Raw genomic sequence first — 24,480 nt, 5'->3', positions numbered from 1 at the left:
AGAGACATATATATAAATATATAATAGATTAAGTAAAGGCTGAAAACTTCCCAAATTTGATGAAATACATGAATCTGCACAACCGAGAAGCTCAATGAACTCCAATAGGATAAATTCAAATATAACTCAAATATAAATGGACTAAATGCTCTAGTTAAAAGGCAAAGGTTTTGGGGGATATATATCTATATATAGTTTGCAAGCAAAGGTTGATAAAAGACACACTATGCAAATACTAACCAAGGGAAAGTTGGTGTGGCTGTATTAACCTCAGACAAAATAGACCTTAAGGCGAACAGCATTACTGGAGATAAAGAAGGATGATGCAACTCTAAATGTAAATGCACCTCAAACATAGCTTTAAAAAATATAAAACAAAAAATTGACAGAACTACAGGAAGAATTATGTAAATTCACAATTATAGTGGGAGATGTTAACATTCACTTCTCGGTAACTTACAGAACAATCAGACAAAATATTAATAAATATGTACTTAATTTGAACAACATAACCAATAAATTTGACCTACTAGGCATACGCAGACCTTGGAAAGAGCAGCTGCAGAAGGCACACTTACTCCGAGTCCTGTGAAACGTTCATACGTTGTGCTATCTTGTCGCCATCAAGAAAGATTGACTACATTTTGAAAGACTAAATCTATTTAGTTATAGTGTGTGATGATGGTGCAATTAAGCCTTAATCGATTTACACCGTCTCCGCTTTGTGTTTCCCTCAGCGTTGGCCAGCAGTTCTGCTGCACAGTGCTCTAGGCGGGCGGGAAGGCCTCAGCCTCCGTTTTGTGCATGATCTCAGACCCCAGCCGAGTGTACTCATTCCAGGTCTTGGGATCCCACCCCTCCGCTGTTAGGCCCTTCCCTTAGTGGAAGAGGCCTCTGGGCTTTTGAATCCAACCTTTGTAACTTTACCACTCTTAAAATGAGGTCCTGGGCCCCATTTTCAGTCCTGTTTGCTATAAGACTGCAGGAGATGGAGCCTCTTTAAATGCTATCACAGATGATTTCTGATTTTCACACTGTTCCCTGAGTTGATAGGAAAGGAGGAACTGACCTGAGCCTGTCATTTTACCATTTTAGTGTTTCAATTTCCTTAACACCAACCAAGCTATTCCACAATTCTATTGTTACCATGATATTCACTGGCATTATAATTACCACTGCTCCCATGTCTCTCAAAGGCTAGAGCTGGTGTAAAAAATGCACCCCCCTTTCTACTCATGTCCCTTTATGATAATTCAGAAGGGGCTTATTTACAAAGGAACTATTGACAAAAGTGTAGCTGGATGTAAGAGAACCACAAGGATGGTGCAATGAGCCAAGCTAGGTAACAGGAGGACCGTTACTGCCCCAAGCCCAAATCTTGAGATGTTTTAGACAAGACACAAACTATGAAAGAAATTATCGATAATTTAACTGTATTAAAATTAAGAAGTGGTGTCCATCAAAAGATACCTTAAAGAAAATGGAAAGACAAGTTACAACCTGGGCAAATATATTTGCAACATCCATAACTGACGAAGAAATGTTGATAATATGTAAGCGATTGCTACAAATCATGAAAAAACGACAAACAACTCAATAGAAAGCAATGGTCAAGAGACACAAATAGACATTCCAAAGAAAAGAAATACATAAAGCCAATAATCATATAAAATGATGTCAATTTTATTAAGAATCAGAAAAAATTCAAATCAAGAGCAGAATGAGATATCATCTTAGCAAAATGATATTGGCAAAAATTAAGTAGTCTGACCACACCAAGTGTTGGGAGGTGGATCCACAGAGTCTTTCATGTGTCGCTGCTAGGGAAGTCAAATTGAAAATGTCACTTTGGAAGACAATTCATCAAATGTTGCATATTTCTACACTCTATCACCAAGCAATTTCACTCCCAGGTATATTCTGGAGACGACGCCTTGTGTATATACACCAAAAACAGATATAATGTATCAGTTGGACCAGTTAGGGTTCTATCAGGAATGCAGGACCACTATGAGTGATATGAAATAAAGGATGTGGGGATAAGACTTTCCAGAACTGTGGGAAAAGCTGGGAAAGTAAAGATCTGAAGGGCTGCATTGTAGAATCAGAGAAGTGTCATTGACCAGAGACCCTGAAGAGGAGTCATTGATGAGGCCTATGGAAAGGTCTTGCCTCTACATCTGGTGGAGGGTCTAAAGGCGCTGCAGTTCATCAGGGCAGGTAGTTGGGAAGGAAAGCTGGGTAAAAAGCAGGGGAGATAGAGGATTTTAGGAAGATGGTGAAGTAGGAAGCAACAAGAATTTGTCTCCTCACCTAGATAATTGCACTGGCAGTATCTGTCAGCTATAACCATCTGGAACTCTAGAGTCTACTGAAGGCTTGCAGCTTCCAAGGGAAGCCTTGGATGGTAAATTGTGGTTAATTTTCGTCAATTTCAGCACGTAGCATAGTAGCATCTACCCAGCCCCATGGCTGGCAGCTGTGCACATATTACCGGACCAACTTGCACACAGTTTGCAGGAGTCAGGATGGACAAAATTGTCCTCCACACATCAGGGATCTGTGCTCTGCTCACTGATTGCTACTTCTGATCACATAAATGCAGACAAAGAGGAGGGCGGCCATTGTTGTGGCATCTTCCTCCATTGTTGCAAGCCATGTTCCCTCCAACTGAATTAACTTCCAGGGGACTTAACAGGCTGGGACATCCTTCTCCTCTCCCTTTATTTTCTCTTTTTCCTGCTTTTGGGAATGAGACATCAAAGACTGAGACACTCAAAAACAACTGCCTATACAGGGAAATTAGAAAATTAGAACAGGCCAGGGGAAAGGCACAGGCTCCAGAAAGATCTGAGAAGACCTCAGTTTACACCTCAGGCTGACCTTCAGCAGAGACAGCCTATAACAATAAAAAAATAACAAAAACAAAACAGCAAACCCTGGGGGAGGGGGAGAATCTGATTTCCAGAGTTACCACGTTATTAGATTCAAATGTTCAGTTTTCAATAAAAATCACAAAGCATACAAAGAAACAGGGAAGTATGGCCCATTCAAGGGAAGAAAATAAACCAACACAACTGTTCTGTACAAAGGTCTGATGGTAGGTCTCCTAGAGGAAGACTTTAAAATAATCATCTTAAAAATGCTCAAAGAACTAAAAGGAGCCATAAAGACAATCAAGAAAATGATGTATAAACAAAATGGAAATATCAATGAAGAGATAGAAAACTATAAAGAAATTCTGGAGATAAAAGTTACAAAAACTGAAATGAAAAATTCACTAGAAAGATTCAAAGCAGATTTGAGCAATGATTCTTTGAGAAAAAATCATCAGTGAGCTAGAACATAGGACAGTGGAAATTATCAAGTCTGGGTGACAGAAAGAAAAAAGACTGAAGAAAAGTGAGTAGAGCCTAAGGAGACTATGGGACACCATCAAGAAGACAAACATGTGCCTTGTGGGAGTCCGAGAAGAAGGAGAGAGAAAGGAGCAGAGAGAATATTTGAAGAAATAAGGCTGCAAACTTTTGAAATTTGATGAAAGACCTAAATATAAACATCCAAGAAGCTCATAAACTCCAAGTAAGATGAGCTCAAAGAGACTCATGCTGAGACACATTATAATCAAATTTTGAAAGCCAAAGACAAACAGAGAATCTTGAGAGCAGCAAGAGAGAAGTGGCTCATCACACCCAAGCATCCTTGATAAAGTCAGAAGCAGATTTCTTATCAAAAATTTTGAATCCAGAAGGCAGTCAACTGGTATATTCAAAAGTGCTCAAAGAAAAGAACACTCAGTGAAGAATCCTATATCTGGCAAAACTGTCCTTCAAAAGTGAGGGAGAAGTTAAGACATTCTCAGATAAACAAAAACTGAGGGAGTGTGTTGCCACTAGACCTGCTGGGCGAGAAACGCTCAAGGGAGTCCTGCAGGGTGAAGCGAAAGGACAGCAGAAGGAACTCAAAGCCATGCTGAGAAGCAAAGACCTTAAGAAAAGCAAATTTGTGGGAAATTATAAAGGCTAGTACTACTGTTACTTTGGTTTGTGACTCCACACATTGTTTTCTACATGATTTAAGAAACCAATATATCTTTTAAATAGTCTAAAAGCTAGTATTAGTGTAACTTTTGTTTGTAACTCCACTTGTTACTTTCCACATTATTTAAGAGACTAATGACACCTAAGCTAATACAATATTACAAGTCAATTATATCTCAATAAAACAGGAAAAAAGAGACTAACACATTTAGAAGAATTTTTAGATTACGTTTGGGGTGACGATGTATAAAGGCGTAATTTTTTGGCATCAACAACTGGTAGGGGTGAGAAAAGAGTTTTTGCATGTTATTAAAGTTAAGCTGGTATAAATTCAAGTTAAAGTGTTATAACTTTAGGATGTTAAATGTAATTCTGCTGGTAACCACAAGGAAAATAGCTATAGAACATGCACAAAAGTAAATGAGAAAGGAAGTTAGATATTTAACTACAAAAAATAAACATAAATGAAGACAGTAATGCAGAAAATGAGGGACAAAAAACCTATAAGGCACAAAGGAAGCAAATAGCAATATGATAGAAGTAAGTCCCTCCTTCCCAGTAACTATTTTAAATGCAAATGGATTAGATTGTCCAATCAAACAACAGAGATTGGCAGAATGTATAAAAGCACATAACCCAATTATATGCTTGTTTTTTAACAAGTGACTCACTTTAGACCTGAAGACACAAATATGCTGAAAGTGAAAGGATGGAAAAAGATATCCTATGCAAATAGTAACCAAAAGAGAACAGGGGTAGCTATACTTATATCAGATAAAGTAGATCTTAAATCAAAAAATCCCACAAGAGACAAAGAAGGACATTACACATTAAGAAAAGATTCAAAACAGTAAAAAGATACAACAGTTATAAACATTTACACACCTAATGACAGATCATCAAAATATACGAATGAAAAACTGAGAAATAGACAGTTCTAAAATAGTAGTCAGAGACTTCAATACCCCGCTCTCAATGATGGATAGAATAACCAGACAGAAGATAAGTAAGGAAGTAGAGGACTCAACACAATAAACCAACTAGATCTAACAGAGGCACATCACACTCTAACCAACAAGACACACATCACACTCTAACCAACAAGACACACATCACACTCTAACCAACAAGATACACATCACACTCTAACCAACAAGACACACATCACACTCTAACCAACAAGATACACATCACACTCTAACAACAAGATACACATCACACTCTAACCAACAAGATACACATCACACTCTAACCAACAAGACACACATCACACTCTAACCAACAAGACACACATCACACTCTAACCAACAAGATACACATCACACTCTAACCAACAAGACACACATCACACTCTAACCAACAAGATACACATCACACTCTAACCAACAAGATACACATCACACTCTAACCAACAAGATACACATCACACTCTAACCAACAAGATACACATCACACTCTAACCAACAAGACACACATCACACTCTAACCAACAAGATACACATCACACTCTAACCAACAAGATACACATCACACTCTAACCAACAAGATACACATCACACTCTAACCAACAAGACACACATCACACTCTAACCAACAAGACACACATCACACTCTAACCAACAAGATACACATCACACTCTAACCAACAAGATACACATCACACTCTAACCAACAAGATACACATCACACTCTAACCAACAAGAGCATCCACATTCTTCTCAAGAGCATACGGGACATTTTCTAGGATAGACCATATATTAGGTCACAAATTAAGTTTCATTGGGTTTTAAAGGGTAGATTTCATAGAAAGTCTTTTCTCTTAGTGCAACAGGATGAAGTTAGAAATCAGTAACAAAAGCAGAGCTGAAAAATACACAAATTTGTGGAATTTAACAAACACTTTTAAACAATCAATGGATCAAAGAAGAAATCACGAGAAATTAGAAAATATTTACACATGAATGAAAGTGAAAACACAACACACCGAAACTTACAAGATGCAGCCAAAGCAGTGCTAAGGGAGAAATTTATAGCCATAAATGCTTATATTAAAAGATAAGAGAGATCTCAAATCAACAACCTAAGTTTACAACTTAAGGAACTAAAACAGGAAGAACCAATTAAACCTAAAACTAGCAGAAGGAAGAAAATAATACAGATTAGAGCAGAGATAAATGAAATAGAAAGACAGCAGAGAAAATCAGTGACACCAGACATTGGTTCTTCAAAAAGATTTAAAAAATTAACAAAACTTTAGGTAGATAGACTAAGAAAAAGAGAGAAGACCAAAATTACTAAAATCAGAAATGAAAGTAGGGCCATTACTACCAATTCTACAGAAATAAAAAGAATTATAAGAGACTACTGTGAAAGGCAACACACCAATAAATTGGATAACCTAGATGAAATGGACAAATTCCTAGAAATACAAAGCCTACCAAGACTAAATCATGAAGAAAGAAAATCTAGGTAGAGCTACAAGTAGTAAGGAGATTGAATCAGTAATCAAAAATATCCTGACAAATAAAATCCCTGGACCTAATGGTTTCACCAGTGAATTCTATCAAACATTGAAAGAAGGACTAATACCAATCCTCAAACTTTTCCAAAATATTGAAAAGGTGGGAATCCTTCCTAACTCCTTCTATGAGGACAGCATAACCCAGATACCAAAGTCAGACAAAGACACTACAAGAAAGGAAAATTACAGACCAATATCCCTTATGAACATTAATATAAAAATCCTCAACAAAATACTGGTAAACTGAATTCAGAAGTATATTAAAAGAATTATACACCCTTACCAAGGGGGATTTATTCCTGGAATGAAAGGATGTTTCAACATACAAAAATTAATCAGTTTAATATGCTGGATTAACATAAGGAAGGGGGAAAAATCCCATGATCACCTCAATTGATCCAGAAAAAGCATTTGAAAAAATTCAGCAGTTTTATGATTTAAAAAAATCAACACACCAGGAAAAGAAGGAAAGTTCCTCAACATAACAAAAGTCACATATGAAAAACCCACAGCAAACATCACACTCAATGGTGAAAGACCGAAAGCTTTTCCTCTAAAATCAGGAAGCAGACAAGAACGCCCACTCTCACCACTTGTATGCAACATAGGACTGATAGATCAAGCCAGAGAAGTTAGGCAAGAAAGAGAAATAAAAGGCATGCAAATTGGAAAGGAAGAAGTACAATTATCTCTGTTTACAGACGACATGATTTTAGATATAGAAATCTCTAAAGATTCTACCAAAAAAAGAACTAATAAATGAATTTAGAAGAGTAGCAGGATACAAAGGCAACACACAGAAATCAGTTGCATTTCTACACACTAACAATGAAGAATCTGAAAAGCAAATTACAAAAACAACTCCGCTTACAATAGCATCGAAAAGAATAAAATACTTAGAAATTAAATTAACCAAGGAGGTGAAAGACTTGTACAACAAAAAATACAAAACGCTGATAAAGAAATTTAAAAGTCATAAATAAATGGAAACACATCCCATGTTCATGAATTGGAGGACTTCATATTATTAAAACGTCAATATTTCTCTGAGCAATCTACAGATTCACTGCAGTCCCTATCAAAATCCCAATGACCTTTTTTTTTTTGCAGAAATAGAAAAACCCATCCTAAAATTTATATGGAATCTCAAGGGACCCAAAAAGCTAAAACTATCTTTAAAAAGAAAAACAAAGCTGGAGGACTCACACCTCCTGATTTCAAAGCTTATTACAAGCTAAAGTAATGACAGCAATGTGATACTGGCATAAAGACAGACATATAGACCAATGGAAAATAACAGACAGCCTAGAAATAAGCCCTCACATATATGGCCACATGACTTCTTTTTTTTTTGGTGAGGAAGATTGGCCCTGAGCTAACATCTGTTGCCAATCTTCCTCTTTTTGCTTGAGGAAGATTGTTGCTGAGCTAACATCTGTGCCAACCTTCCTCTATTTTGTATGTGGGACACCACCACAACGTAGCTTGATGAGCAATGTGTAGGTCCACACCCAGCATCCAAACTCACAAACACCAGGCCACCAAAGTGGAGCATGCAAACTTAACCAATATGCCACCGGGCCAGCCCTGGTCAGATGGTTTTTGACAATGGTGCCAAGAGTAATCAAAGGGGAAAGGACAGTCTTTTCAATAAATGGTTTTGGGAAAACTGGATATCCACAGATAAAAGAATGAAGTTGGACCCTTATCTAACACTGTATACAAAAGCTATCTGATAATGGATCAAAGAGCTAAACGTAGGACCTAAAACTATAAAACTCTTAGAAGAAAACATAGAGCAAAATCTTCACAACATTAGAATTGGCAGTGATTTCTTGGATATGACACCAAAAGTACAGGCAACAAAAGAAAAAAGGATTGGACTTCATGAAAATTTAAAGCTTTTGTGCATCAAAAGACACTATCAACAGAATAAAAAGGTAACCCACAGAATGGGAGAAAATATTTGCAAATTTCTGATAAGAGGTTAACATTCAGAATATACAGAGAACTCCTAAAGCTCAACAACAAAAAAACAAACAACCTGATGCCAAAAATGGGCAAAGGACTTGAATAGACATTTCCCCAAAGAACATGTACAAATGGCCAATAAGAACAAGGAAAGGTGATCAACATCACTAACCATTAGGAAAATGTAAATCAAAACTACAATTAGATACTATCTCACACACGTTAGGATGGCACTATCAAAAAACAACAAATGTTGGTGAGGATTTGGAGAAATTGGAGCACTTGCGCACTGTTGGTGGGAATATAAAATGGAATAACCACTGTGGAAGACAGTATGGAAGCTCCTCAAAAATTTAAAACTAGAATTACTGTATGATCCAGAAATTCCACTTCTGGGTATATCCCCAAAAGAATTGAAAGCAGTCTTGAAGAGAGACTCGTACACCCATGTTCATAGCAACAGTACTCACAATAGCTGAAATGTGGGAGCAACATAAGCGTCCACTGATGCATGAATGGATAAGCAAAATGTGGTATATACATACAATGGAATATTATTCCACCTTAAAAAGTAAGGAAATTCTGACATGTATTACAAAACAGATGAACCTTGAAGACATTACACTAAGTAAAATAAGCCGGTCACAAAAACACAAATACTGTATGATTCCACTCATATGAGGTACTTATAGTAGTCTAATTCATAGAGACAGAAAGTAGAATAGTGGGTGCTGGGGGTGCGGTGTAGGAAAGGGGGATTATTGTTTAATGGGTATAGACTTTCAGTTTTACAAAATTAAAAGAGCTATGGAGTTGGATGCTGGCGATGGTTGCCCAACGTTATGAATATATTTAATACCACTGAATTGTACACTTAAAAAGATTTAAGATGGTAAATTTTGTTATGTGTATCTTAGCATAATGAAAAAATATATTTTTTAAGCAAGGGAAAGTAAGAGAAAACCATCACCCATAAAGAAAACTGAAACCCTTCAGGAAAATCTGCAACCTGTGTCTCTCTGACCTGTAGAAGAAACTGGTGACCTTCAGGAAGGAGCTGCACACCTGCCTGGCCCAGGACTTAAAGGACCTGAAGGAAACCTGGAAGGAGCTGGAAAAGCAGCTACACCATGCTAACAAAGTGAATTTGCAGGCCAACAACAACACACATGGCTTTAGCAGCATCTGGGGCTCTGCAGCAGCCTTCCAAATGTGAGGACGGCTGCTTCACTTTTGCTTTGCAAAAATTGTGTAAATTTCTCTTACGACCAATCCTAATCTATAGCCACACAGGGAAGGGAATTCTAAGAAACTTAGTTAGAACTTAGTTAAGTTGGCATAGACAAAAACCACCACAATCCACTCCTTGTCCACAAAACATGCCTCTCTGGGCCACTTTTAGCTTCCAAATGAAAACCAATGGCAAAATTATCTTCCACTTAACATAGTGGAATTTTCCCACATGTAACTTAGAAGGTGCCAGTCTTCCTCCCAAAAGAGGACACAAACACCAGTATGTCACTTTAAACGTCTTTGGGTGATATTCATTTCTCTTCTTGATGCATAATGCTCAACCTCAGTTATCCTGCAACTTAAATACTGAGATACTGTAAATCACCACTAATGTATCTTATGTGTGATGGTAGGGGAATGGGAGGATGGAAAAAAGAAAAGAACTGTTTAATATGTATACAAATTTCATATCAAAATAAAGACCCATTTTAGAATTCCATATACCACACGGGATCAATCCAGTCTTCTCTGTGGGGCACTCATGGTTGATGCATGCATGACTCCAAGACCTTGTGCCAGCGACTCAGGTTACAAAAATGGATGTAGTCCATGACATTAAGATGCGTGAGGTCATGGGACAATGGTCCAGAATGCTTCCTTAATCCAGAAATTCGTTTATAAAAGACTATTTTGCTGTCCGTGGGTGCCGCCTTTCCCACATCAGGCAACGGCCGTGCCGTATGTGTACCCAAGGCCTCTGGGCTGCTGTCCATGGTGCTACCCATGTCTAAAAACGTGTTTCAGCTGCTGTCCATGGTTCTGCTTTTGTTTGTGCTGCATAACGATTTTTTTTTTTTTAACAGACTTTGTTTTTTTAGAATAGCTTTAGGTTTATAGATGAATTCAGCAGAAAGTACAGAGAGCTTTCATATACTCTGGTGTCCCACCATGTAACCATAGTTTCACCTATTATTAATATCTTGCACCAGTGTGTTACATTTGTTACCAAATTAAAACATTATTATTAACTAAACTCATAGTTAACATTATGGTTCATGCCTTACGTTGTACAGTTCTATGAGTTTTGATAAACGCATAATTTCAGTTGCACCCACAGGCTTCAAGGCTGCATTTAATGCTGGGGTTTTGGTCAGATATGCCATTTAAGCTACTGTTTCTGTATCCACCATTACAGTATCATACAGAAACATTCCGCTGCCCTGAAGACCCTCTGTACTTCACCTATTCATCGCTCACCCTCTCCTCTAAACTCCTGGCAATGACTGATCTTTTCATTATCTCTGTAGATGTGACTTTCTGAATTTCATACAGTTGGAGTACACAGTATATGACCTTTTCCAATTGGTGTCTTTCATTTAGCAATATGCATTTAAGATTCTTCCATGTCTTTTTGTGACTTGATAGCTCATTTCTCCTTTTTTTTGATGACTTTCTCTTTTTTGCAGCTTTATTGAGATGCAATTGATTTATTTTGAAAATTGCACATACTTAATGTATATAATGAGTTTGGACATATGCATAAACTTGCGAAATCATCATCACAATCAAGGTAATAGCATATCCATTACCTCTAAAAGTTTTCTTATGTCTTTCAGCTGTTTTTTTTTTTTTTGGAGGGTAAATGTGTGTGTGTGTGTTAAAAACATCAACAAAACACAAAGGAAGACAGTAAGAAAGAAAAAGAGGAACAAAACACCTATAAGACAGACATAAAACTATTAACAAAATGGCAATAGTAGGCCATTCCCTCTCAATAAATTGATTAAATTATCCAACTAAAAGATATAGAGTGAAGGAATGGATAAAAAAAACAAGATCCAACTATGCACCATCTACAAGAGACTCCCTTTAGATTTAAGGACACACATAGTCTGAAAGTGAATAGGATGGAAAAAGATATTCCATGAAAATGGTAAACAAAAGAGCAAGGATGGGTACACTTAGACAAAATAGACTTTAAGTCAAAAATAGTCTTAAGAGACAACGAAGGACATTATATAATAATGAAAGGATCAATTCATCAGGAAGAGATAGCTTATTTCTTATTTCTGAATACTATTCCATTGTCTAGATGCACCACCATCTATTTATCCACTCATCTAATGAGGGAAATCTTGGTTTCTTCCAAGTTTTGGCAATTATGAAAATGCTCTTATAAAATCTGTGTGCAGGTTTTGAGTGGACATAAGTTTTCAGCTCATTTGGATAACTATCTAGGCGTGCAACTGCTGCATTATATGATAAGATTATGTTTCGATTTTTTAGAAACTGCCAAACTGTTTTCCAAGCTGTCTGTACCATTCCTCGTTCCCACCAGCAGTGGCTGGGAGCTCCTCTTGCCGGGCCTCCTCAACAGCCGCAGGGTCTTGTACTTCGTTTGTGGCTCTTCGCCATCTGACAGATGTGAACTACTGTCTCGTTTTAATTTGAAGTTCCCTGACGACGTACGATGTGGAGCATCTTTTCATCTGCTTATTGGCCATCTACAAGTCCTCTTTGGTGAGGTGTCTGTTTAGATCTTTTGCCCATTTTTTATTTGGGTTATTTGTTTCCTTCTTGTTGAATTTTAACAGTTCTCTGTATATTTTGGATACAAGTCCTTTATTAAACATGTGTTGTGCAAATATTTTCTCCAAGTCTATGGCCTGTCTTTTTCATTTTCTTTCACAGAGCAGACATTTTTCATCTTAATAAAGTCCAGCTAGTGAATTTTTCTCTTCCATAAATTGTGCTTTTGGTGTTGTATCTAAATCTCATTGCCAAAACCAAGGTCACCTAGATTTTTCCCTATGTTATTTTCTAGAAGTTTCACGGTTTTGTGTTTTATATTTAGGTCAATGATCCACTTTGAGTTAATTTTTACAACAAGTGTAATGTTTATGCCTAGATTCATTTGTTTGCTTGTGGGATTCCAGATGTTTCAGCATCATTTACTGAAAAGACTGCTCTTTCTCCATTTGATTATCTTTGCTCTACTCTAGCTATCAGGAGTGAAAAGGCCACCCCTTACCTGAGCTCCTTTGGTGCTTCTAGAATGTTCTGTCACTGAGGGGGATGTGGAATCAAATGGCCTAAAGCATCTGGAGAAAACTTATTTCTAACTTAGAATTCTGCACCCAAACTGATAATAAAATGTGAGAGTACAATGAAGATATTCTCAGACGTGCAAGATCTCAAAAAATTTCTCTCCAGCATCCCTTCTCGGCAAGGTAAAGCAGACAGCCTTTGGACTTGAACTACAACATCAGCTCTCTCCTGAGCCTCCAGCCTGTAGGCCCACCCTGCCGATTTTGAGTTTGCCAACCTCCATAATTGTGTGAGCCAATTCCTTACAATAAATCTCTTTCTAGATATAGATGTTATAGATATAGGTACAGATAGAGATATAGATGCAGATGGAGATGCATCCTATCGATTCTGTTTCTCTGGAGAACCCAGACTAATATACCCTGAGACACAATGGAGTATTCTTCCAAATTAAACAAACAAACTGATTCCAGAGAGGATGGGGGGAGCCAGTCCAATGCACTTAGCAGCTTTCCTGAAGAGCGACAAGAATTGCACTGGAAAGCCAGCTCAAGAACCCAGCACCAAAGCTTGATTAGGTCTGGTGGACATGTTTCAACATGTACAACATGAAAATGCTCAGTTATAAGCTTTGGGTCTGTGCGTTGGGCAGCATTTTTCTTTCTAAACAGCAATAAAGGAAAAATGCATCGTGGAAGGAATAACAGCCTGTATTTGAAGGACAATGAGTGTCACGTACCTGCTAAAAAAGGCAGCAGTTCCTCCAGTCAGTGGGTGTGTGGGCTCATGATCACTCACTGGGCGCCAACCACATGAATTGCTCATCAAGAAAGTGGCCTTCACGTGGTCCTGCCACAAGGAGCACAGGAGTGCACAGTGACTTGGCAGCACAAGCCCTTCTCCACCTTCAGAGACAAAAACATTAACTTTCCGTAAGAAAGCATGTTGCATTATCCAAGGTCGTGGCTCTTTGCTTGAAAGAGACATGGCTGTTAGGGTGAGTTCCCACAGTCAGGAGGAATGTGACTAAGTTCAGCACACCAGGTAGGCGGCCAGGGAACGCATCTCAGGCACTCGTCATCACAGGTCACATTCGTGCGCTTCTTCGATGGCCCCGACAGCTGCTGCCTGATTGGTCTCAGCAACTAGAGGTTTACAGACCTGATTTCTGCTGGTGCCTGTATTCTCCTCATGACTACTGATGTTTCCCGAGGTGGCGTCTGCAGCGGCCTGGAGTGAGGTGCAGAAGGGAGGCAAGGCTGGGGGCGGGGCAGACGCTGTCCAGACAGGTAAGGTCAGGTGAGGTGAGGAATGAGCGCTGCCAGGTCACGGGCTGGGCTGGCGTCTTATCTCTGCTCGGGAGGGCCTGCAGCGACGCGTGACACCTGGGCTCTGACATCCCAGTTCGGGACAGGGCCAGAGGAAGTCTTCTGTGAATGTCTACAAAGTATCTCTTTTCTCTTGTAACCACAGGGGAAATGTCCCAGAAGGCCAAACCCAGAGTCCAACATGACAGGTCACAAAATTTTAGCCTGAGATAAAGTCACAGCCTCACTTTCTGATGTGAAAAGATTTGTCTGAAAGGATGGGACCTTCAGAGTCTAATGGGGACATGTGTGTGGATCCTGATAAAGCCCTGTGGCTTGAATGCCCAAGTCACATAGTTTCGCCCTCTCCTGCCAAAGCAGCCAGCCCCCTACGTGGATCCGGGGACAGCAGTGGCCTGGTGCCTGAGAATCCTGTCAAGATCCCAAGAGTGGCTGCTCATCCTCAACACCAGCCCCACCACCATAACCAGGGGCAGACAGCACGGGGACCAGGAGGTGCTTGGTGCCCCAAATCGATGCACAACGTTACAATTTGTCTTGCAAGAACTGTGAGCATAGCAGAGGTACTGGGCTCTATGGCCTATGACCCACTAGCCAGGACACTGTCAGGGGTTTTGTCAAACTTATCAACACTGGGAACGATGAAGAAATGAAAAAATAAGAAAGGCTAATATATTGAGGTATATAAGGAAGCCAATTGGTTTAAAACTAATTCAGCCTGACCTTGTTTTTCCAGAAAGGCCTGACGTGACCTGTCAAGCATGCCTTGTCCATCTGCTGTAAACATGGTCAATGACCCAAAGCCAAGAATGATGCCCTTAAAGTCAGGGATGTACACCTCACCCCCATATCAGAATTTCCTTATAGACAAGCATTTCTTCCCAGAAACTAAGCATTCATTTCTGACCTACTGTGCTCATCTCATGACCACTGACCTGCCGTGCTAGGAAACCACCTGGTGACTGTAGTAAGAGGGATATCCCTGTCCTGTGTGATGTACGTCCCTTGTTCCAGGATGGTATATAACCACTGTGTACACCCTCTTCTTTGGAATGCTTCCTTCCTGGGGGAAGGTTATTCTCCCACTCTATATAAACCTCAGAGTGGCTCATATAATTAACTCACTCAGTTTGATTCATAAATTGATTATTGATTATTTGTGTCGACAGTTCTGGGCATAGTTGGCAGAATTTCAGAAAAACCAACCAGAGGCCAAATGGAATCTTCATTGAAGTGAGGTTGGGAACCAACAGGGGCCGACTGAATCCTCCACCCTGGCTTCCCTGCGTTCTTTGGGCGACCCAGGTGAGTCTCCTGAAAGCTGCACCTCCTTATTTTCAGTCGATGGTCCAATGTTTTATATGAGCTGTTTCAAGCCTTGAGTCTAGGCGTCTTAAAGGGGTACCAGTACATATCCTAGGTAAGAGAAACCTAGGGAGCAAGTCCTAGGCAATAGGAAACTAGGGGGGATGTCTTGGGCCAGGGGACCCTAGGGGAAACCTTGGAGTGAGTGGGGCAAGCTGACCTTCTAAATTTGGCTTTAAATTGGAATGACTTGTATCTATAACATCTGAACAAAATGTTCAATAGAGAAGTGAGAGTCTGAACTTGGTCAACTCTGAAGACAAGGTACACCAGCTCCTTCCAGCTGAAAGACATTCTCATGTAACAGAGAACCTAATGGGAGCATCGAAGGATCAAATCCCCGTGACGTGTGGCCGTCCCACAAGAAACTCCATTGTGATCATTCATGTTAATTAATTAAAGGCTCCTCTGGGTACCTGCAAATGAAGACTGGTCGTCCAATGCTCCGAGCCCCCAAGGCATTTTAGACTGCTGGAAGGGGAAACCACGGCACGTTGGAGGGTGCTTACACATTTTTAGGGAGTGACCCTCACAAACAGCACTTTTCTGACCCCCTGCACTGCCGTTAGACATTCTTCTGATGAAACTAAGAGAAAAGTGGGAAACCATGCTTCTGAAAGATGACCAGTTCTGTGGCCATGTTGGGGCTCCTTTGAGCTATCAAACTAGTCTTTTTTGTGCTAGGTTTAAGAGCCGTGGATCAGAGAAATCTTTAGTTTTTAAAGAGTCAAATCTGCCACCCTCTAGTACAATTGCTCAAAAATTAAATGTTCTGGAAGTTGCAGGTATTTACAAACAATGGTAAATCTTACCAAGTTTTTTGTGTGTCCTGAGGGCCCAGCTTGATAATCATCCAGTTGGGGGCCCCTAATTATGGTCAGACAAAAATGCAGCTGCACCCCACTTTGCCATCAGACGTGGTGGGACAGAATGTGACTTGCACTCTGCTTGTGTCTCAGGGTCCCACCAAACTGCCACTATCCTGAGGGAAATTACATTGGCCATTAGAAGGAACGCTCCATTCAACAAGATCATTTAAAAAGTTCTCTTAAAAGCAAAAACTTCACAATTCCAGAAACATTCCTGAAAGTTTTGTGGCACAATGTTCATAAAAAATTAAGTTATAAGAGGGAACCAAAAGCGAAGTCTATTAGGTCGTGGCTTCACAACGCTCCCACAATCTACCAGTAACGGAGGGCCCAATATGAGCCCCTCCTGGAGTTGACGAGACACTGGGAGATTTTCCAGAAAACTGCTCCACTAAGGGTTAGCAGAGCTGTTCACTGCTGCCAGGTGTACTCCCTGTTTGTCCTGGCCGAAACCTGATAAGATATTTGAAAGGGTTTGGCAACTTATCATCAGAAATTTGGCCCAACTGGAAGCTGACACTCAGAGCCTGATGGGAATTGTTTTTACAGACATTCCTCCCTAAGTTAAAACAAAACTAAGCGCCCAGAGGGAAAGAAGCAAATTGGGGGTGATGTACTTGGACACGTAGATCAATCTATAATGTCACTTAAGTTACAGCCAAATTCTGAGGAATTAAGAGCAGCTGTCCTTGACTTACAAATCTTTGCAAAACTGGAAATGCCGCTCTAGAGGCAGTTCAGATCCCACCCATTTCCTTTATCTCGAAGAGCTTGTGAACTCTCCAGCAACTATTACGTAGACCATCACCACTTACCAAGACCAAAGGGGAAAAGAAAGAAAAAGAATAGAAAAATGGCTATGGAAGCACTCTTTTTAAATTTTTATTTATTTTTTTTATTGCAGTAACATGGATTAGAACATTGTATAACTTTCAGGTGTACATCGTAATATATTTCACATTCTGTGTAGATTACATCATGTCCACCACCCAAAGACTAATCACAATGCATCACCACACATGTGCCTAATTACCCTTTCATCCTCCCCTCTTACCCTCTGGTAACCAGCAATCCAACCTCTGTCTCTATGTGTTTGTTTGTTGTTGTTTTTATCTTCTACTTATGAGTGAGATCATATGGTATTTGACTTTCTTCCTCTGACATTTCACATAGCATAATACCCTCAAGGTCCATCCCTGTTGTCACAAATGGCTGGATTTTATCATTTCTTATAGCTGAGTAGTATTCCATTGTGTATATTTACCACATCTTCTTTATCCATTCCTCCCTTCTTGGGCACCTAGGTTGCTTCTAAGTCTTGGTTATTGTAAATAATGTTGCAATGAACATAGGGGTGCATGGATCTTCATGCATTTGTGTTTTCAAGTTCTTTGGATAAATATACAACAGTGGAATAGCTGGATCCTATGGTAGACCTATTCTTAATTTTCTGAGGATACTGCATACTGCTTTCCGTAGTGGCTGCACCAGTTTGCACTCCCACCAGAAGTGTATGAGGGTTCCCTTCTCTCCACATCCTCTCCAACACTTGTTGTTTCCTGTCTCATTAATTGTAGCCATTCTGACTGGAGTGAGGTGATACCTCATTGTAGTTTTGATTTGCATTTCCCTGTTATCTAATGATGTTGAACATCTTTTCATGTGCCTGTTGGCCATCCGTATATCTTCTTTGAAGAAATCTCTGTTCAGATCTTTTGCCCATTTTTTAATTGGGTTGGTTTTTTGTTGTAGTAGTTGAGACGTATGAGTTCTTTGTATATTTTGGATATTAACCCCTTATCTGATATATGGTTTACAAATATCTTCTCCCAATTGTTAGGTTGTCTTTTGTTGTTGATGATGATTTCCTTTGCTGTGCAGAAGATTTCTAGTTTGATTAGTCCCATTTGTTCATTTTTTCTATTGTTTCCCTTGCCCAGTCAGACATGGTATTTGACAAAACGCTGCTAAAAACGATGTCCAAGAGCATACTGCCTGTTTTTTTCATGGTTTCATGGTTTCACGTCTTACATTCAAGTCTTTAATCCATTTTGAATTGGTTTTTGTGCATGGTGTAAGGTAATGGTCTACTTTCACTCTTTTGCATGTGGCTGTCCAGTTTTCCCAACACCATTTGTTGAAGAGATTCTCCTTTCTCCATTGTATGCTCTTGGCTCCCTTGTCGAAAATAAGCTGTGCGTAGATATGTGGGTTCATTTCTGGGCTCTCGATTCTGTCCTATGGACCTCTGTATCTGTTTTGTGCCAGTGCCATGCTGTTTGGGTTACTACGGCTCTGTAGTATACTCTGAAATCAGGGAAATTGATACCTCCAGGTTTGTTCTTTTTCCTCAGGATTCCTTTGGCTATTTGGGGTCTTTTGTTATTCCACATAAATTTTAGGATTCTTTGTTCTATTTCTGTGAAAGATGTTTTTAGAAGTTTGATAGAGATTGTATTGAATCTATAGATTGCTTTAGGAAGTAGGGACGTTTTAACTATGTTAATTCTTCCAATCAAAGAGTATGGAATATCTTTCCATTTCTTTGTGTCTTCTTCAATTTCTTTTAACAATGTTTTATAGTTTTGTCTGTACAGATCTTTCGCCTCTTTGGTTAAGCTTTTCCTAGGTATTTTATTCTTTTTGTTTTAATCGTAAATGGGATTGTATTCTTAATTTCTCTTTCTGCTACTTTATTGTTAGAGTATAGAAATGCAACTGATTTTTCTGTGTTGATTTGTATCCTGCGACTTGACTGTATTCATTTATTATTTATAAAAGTTTTTTAGTGGATTCTTTAGGATTTTCTATATATAAAATCACGTCATCTGCAACATCTAGCATCTTAAGTGTCTTCTCCACAAATATTAGTAGAAAAAACTTAAAACAATTTGGATTCAATTATTCTTTCATAACTAGTGAGCTTTGTATTACTGTACCTGATTCATAGAATTAATTTCAAAACAATAGCTATGGAGTCTCTGTGTGTGTGTGTGTGTAAATATATATATATATATACACACACACACACAAACATATGTTACATATGTGTGATAGTTTTGCCTCCAGATGTTATAACTTCTGAAAGAGCTCTAGTTGATTAGCTTAAAGTAAGTGCTTGCATACATGTCATGGAAACTAACCCGAATAGCTTTCAAGTTAACACAGTTTAAACCAATTTGGGGAAACGAAGGCCTATTTAAGTTTGTCAGTTTAATTGAAATAAATATGTTTCCAAGTCATCAGCATTAGGTATGATACAGACATATTGTCCTTCTTACAGAATTTGTCAGCAAAAAGATACCTTATAATAATAGCTAAGTTTGCCTAATGTCTCATGAAGTTTGTAGACAGTATGAATATAATTATTAGGAACAAGTAAACTAAATAGATTTTAAGAAGATAAAAATGGGTGAAATTTTAAGAATAATTCTGTGTTTTGGTGTAGGTACTTATAACTTTAAAACCTTTTGGTAACTTGAAAACTTAGAGTTTTGCTAAACTAATTGAGAAGATTTATCGAATATCTAGGTCATTTCCACATAAGATATGACATTAGACATCAATTAATAAACATAGATTTATCTACCTTTGGCTTCTTCTTTCAGAAAAACTAGAAAACTACTTGGGTTTATTTATAAATATATTTCGTGCCATACTGAGAAATTTCCTATGAGAAACCACATGTTTCTAAACAGTATTTGTGTGTCTGCCAATACATAAAATTAAGGAAAAGGGCCAGCCCGATGGTGCAGCAGTTAAGTTCACATGCTCCGCTTTGGCGGCCTGCAGTTTACCAGTTCAGATCCTGGGTGCTGAACTACGCAGTGCTCATCAAGCCATGCTGAGGCAGACATCCCACATGTAAAATAGAGGAAGATGGGCACAGATGCTAGCTCAGGGCCAGTCTTCCTCAACAAAACAAAAATTCTTTTAAAAAAGTTAAGGAAAGAAGGATGCATGTTTTCAGTAAACATATAAGGAATGGAAATATTTTTGTTTGTTTGGGTAGGAAACATGAATTTGTCCTAACATACTAGGAAGGAGGAAAGAAGGCATGGGGAAAATTCTGAATGAAAAAACCAAGTCTTAGAAGGTTTGTCGAAGGGAATCTTGCAGAAAGAGTCTTGTGCAAGGTCAACTTGGCTAAGATTAAAATGAACTTAATTAAGTGAATATGTTTTAATATCAAAAGTAAGCTGGTGGAAGAATTAGAATTTGGTTTTCTTTCTCTTAAAAGGATCACTTCCTTGGAATTTTAGTCAGCTCTTGATAAAGAGATTATGAAAGTTTTTTAATTACTTTTGAGCAGTGTACCAGAAGAGTAAGGATTTTATGTCTTATCACAATAAATTCCCCATACTTTTTCTGCAGATCTTTAGTCACAGCAGCTAAAGTCTTTCTTACAACTATTTAATTTTCTATATTTGCCTGAAACTCCTTAATTGTAGCCATGGTTAAATGGATAACTAAGCATTGTTTCACAGTGACCTGTCATCCTATTTGACCAAGTATTTTAAAGCCACTTGCTATTTTTGACAAGCCTCCCCAAAATTCAAATCCTAAATGAAGTCTTTCTTTTCTTTTCTTTTCCTTTCTTTTCTTTTCTTTTTTTTTTTTTTTTTTTTTTTTGAGGAAGATTAGCCCTCAGGTAACATCCACTGCCCATCTTACTCTACGTTTTTATATGTGGGATGCCTGCCACAGCATGGCTTGATAAGTGGTGTGTAGGTCCGTGCCTCGCATCCGAACCAGTGAACCCTGGGCCACCAAAGTGGAGCATGTGAACTTAACTGCTATGCCCCTGGGCCGGCCCAGTCAAGTCTTTCTTTACACCTGAAAGTAACTTTGAGAATTTCTGGTGGGCCTCTGGGACTTCTCAAAGAAGTTTTTCTCTCTTTCTATAAAGAAGAACATACTAAACTAATTAAGCTTATTTGGTATGTTAAATTAGATGGGAAGCACTGTCAAATAAGTCATACTAAGCTCCTTTAGGAATATCCTTGTGTACATATAAGTGATTAGTATAAGTGTTTTACAAATTATATGAATCTATGAAAAAACTTTCTAATAGGTCCTGTATAATGTTATCACTTGTAGTTCTAGTCATTATTGAACCCTGCTGACTTGCAACCAGCACCACAGGAGGAAAATGGCCACAACTGCATTTTATTATCTAATTTGGTTTACAAATGTGTCTTATGTAGAAAACAAGCAGGGCCATTCCCGGCTGGACATCCTGTACAGCGTCGAGAATGCTCACTATTTTCTGTTTACTCTGCTGTCCTAGTAAAGGATTTCCATGTATAGCCAAATAAATCATTGAGGAAGAGAAACAAATATGATAATGAGAAGATAGGATATTTTACCCGACCACATTGATGTGTTTCAGGCCTGATAAAAATCCATAGTGCCTACTGGAGCACAATTGCCACTGCTCCAGAATAAGCATCAATTTTCCATTGAGCACAGGAAAACACGATTTCATGGGGAAAACAATACTTTTGGAAACTTTCTCCCACCGTGGCTCATAAAGCCATGCTCGTTGTGCAGTGTGCACAGAGCATAATCCAGGGACACCACTTCCTGGGTCACAAACAAACTTTCCCCTTCCTAAGGGACCCTCTGAGGTATGGCCATTGGACTTTGTTCAGATGCCACCATCTCCAGGATGTAAATGTCTCAGTGATGATCTGTGTGTTCTCACATTGGGTTGGGGCTTTTCCTTGCAGAAGAGCAATGGCTTTAACAGTAAGTAAATTATTATTGGAAAGGATAATACCTGTTTGGGGAATTCCTACTGAGTGACCTAGGAACTCATTTCACTAGACAAATAATGAAATCTATTTGTGACATTTGGCCCAATAATGCAACATTTTAACTGAAGGCACATTCAAAACTCAATTGGCAAAGTTTTCCGAAGCATTTCATCTCTCAGGGCCAGAAGCCCCTCTGCTGTTGCTCCCCAGTCTTAGATCTGCACACTTTGGGAAACATCACCTGCCTCCTTTTGAAACAATAAGAGGATGACCTATGCAATTAGATGAGGGAATGTATGAACCAACTTTGCTCAGGAGACAAAGCCCCCAGGAGACAAAGATGCTAAGCATCATGGGCAACAACCTGGAGCTTTTCTTTATTGGAAAAGTCACCACATAAAAGACCCTTCGGAACCTGGTTAGAAAGGACCATACCAGGTACTCTTAAACAATCTCACATGGCAAAATTAAGATGCATAGACTCGTGGATTCACAGTTCTCAATTAAAAAAATGGACTTTTCCACCTGAGTTGATTTCAGCTCCTATTTATGATACTCAACTTCTACTGACCAAGAAAAATGTCTCCAAACCAGGGTGAGAAGAGTCATCTGTTGTAGACAACTGTGACAAGACTTGGACCAAGCCTCTATTCCTAACCTGTATCTCCTCATTTACACCTTCGTAATGTTTGAACACTCTGTAATTAGTACAATAATCTATTTCTAGATTGCAGTACAGTTTTACCTATCACAATACTTTACTCCCCACCCAGCTCTATAAGCCAGATTATAGCCTAATTACAAAACATTTTAATTAATCAAAAAAATGCCAGTTAAGTTTTCCTGATAGTATGTTTGTTATTCCAATCCACATCTGAATGGGCCTCTGATGGCAATGTCTTACAATGCTCACATTCCTTTGTAACACACAAAAATCTGTTCAGTTGCTGGATAGGTGGCCCGCTTCCCCTTTGTGGTACATCTGGGTTACCTTGGTGGGTTTCTCTCTTTCAAGATAGGGATTGCAAAGCTTTAAAGCAGATTATTATGAGGGAAAAATCTAGTTCCAGAGTCAGCAGTTGGTCGAATATTACTAATTATGGTCCTTGAAACATGGCTAATACACCATACTATTAATGAGACAGGGCACGGCCACTCTTTTTCTGTTACTCTGACGATCCAATTATACAATAATTTGCAAATAAACCAGATATTACAGTGAGAACTATGGGAGACTTTACACAAATATGGGATAGATATCCCCCAAGTCATGTCACAATACTACCATATTCAAAGTACATGAATGCTTTGAAATACACTGGTCTCAATGGCCGGGCGTTCCTTGGGTGGCTCCTAATGGAACTCAGTGGTTGTGTGGAACAAACCTCTAGTCTTGGCTCCTGCCTGGATGGCTGGGACACTGCACCCTGGGCTTCCTTTGGAGGCAGGGAAGGAGTCGCCCTGAGCTAACAGCTGGTCTCAATGTTCCTCCCAGTAAGGCCAGATGGACTCCATCAGTGTTCACTGGTATGACCACCAGCGGCTATATTTGCTGCTTCCTTGGGCTACAAGATGTCATATCACATAGAGGCTCTAACTAAATTTGCTCAAACTGCCCTCAATGAAAGTCAGGTAGGAATACCCTTATTAAATATGCAAATGTCTTTAGTGGGGAGGGCTGTCTCCCCATCAGAATGGCCTTAGATAATCTAACAGCATCCCAAGGTGGGACATGTGCACTCATTCAAACTGAACGCTGCGTTTTTGGACCTGATGAGTCTTCCAATGTGTCCTCTCTGCTAAAGCACTTGGAAAAGCAGGTGAATGCCTTAAGCGATCCTGCATCCAGGCTTGATTTGCGTGGTTGGCTCCCTTCAGGTGTGGCTGCCCTCTTGAAATCTGAATTGCAATTCCTGTGTCTGTTACTCCTTGGAATTCTTCTATTAATCATAATATGCAAACTAATTACTCTTTCCTTTACTCAACGTTGTAAGACTGGCATGCAGGCTAGAATAATGGTTGCTCAGCCACTTGAGGTGATTGATTGATCTTACAACCCTGGATGAATTTCCTTCTGATAAGACTATACCTAAGAACTCATTTTTCAAATAATCCTTTCAAGTTTTGAATTATCAGCACTGTTAGTGTAGCTGTTCTATAATTAGGCACATGCAGCATCATGAGTCAGGTCAAAGCATAGGTACAACGTTTGTGTGACAATCTAAAGTTACTGAAAACTTACATAACCTATGGAATGCTTCCCCTGTAATTGTATACCTCTATGCTCATCCACTATATCCGACTATTTCCTGCCATTGGGCATAACTGAGCACGTCAATGAGATTA

At 39.0% G+C, this 24,480-nt stretch overlaps 2 gene segments (V, D, J or C); both read left to right on the top strand.

Annotated features, from left to right (window-relative positions):
• The window catches only part of LOC106827306 (immunoglobulin heavy constant alpha-like), a 678,397-nt gene that overhangs the window by 436,204 nt on the left and 217,713 nt on the right, over positions 1 to 24,480 (top strand).
• LOC139045754 (immunoglobulin gamma-1 heavy chain-like) overlaps positions 1 to 24,480 on the top strand; it is a 72,306-nt gene that overhangs the window by 37,334 nt on the left and 10,492 nt on the right.

Source organism: Equus asinus, chromosome 7 (assembly GCF_041296235.1).
Source record: "Equus asinus isolate D_3611 breed Donkey chromosome 7, EquAss-T2T_v2, whole genome shotgun sequence".
NCBI classification, from domain to species: Eukaryota; Metazoa; Chordata; class Mammalia; order Perissodactyla; family Equidae; genus Equus; species Equus asinus.
Note: the sequence above shows the minus strand (reverse complement) of the source record. Positions and strands in the feature narration are given on the sequence as shown.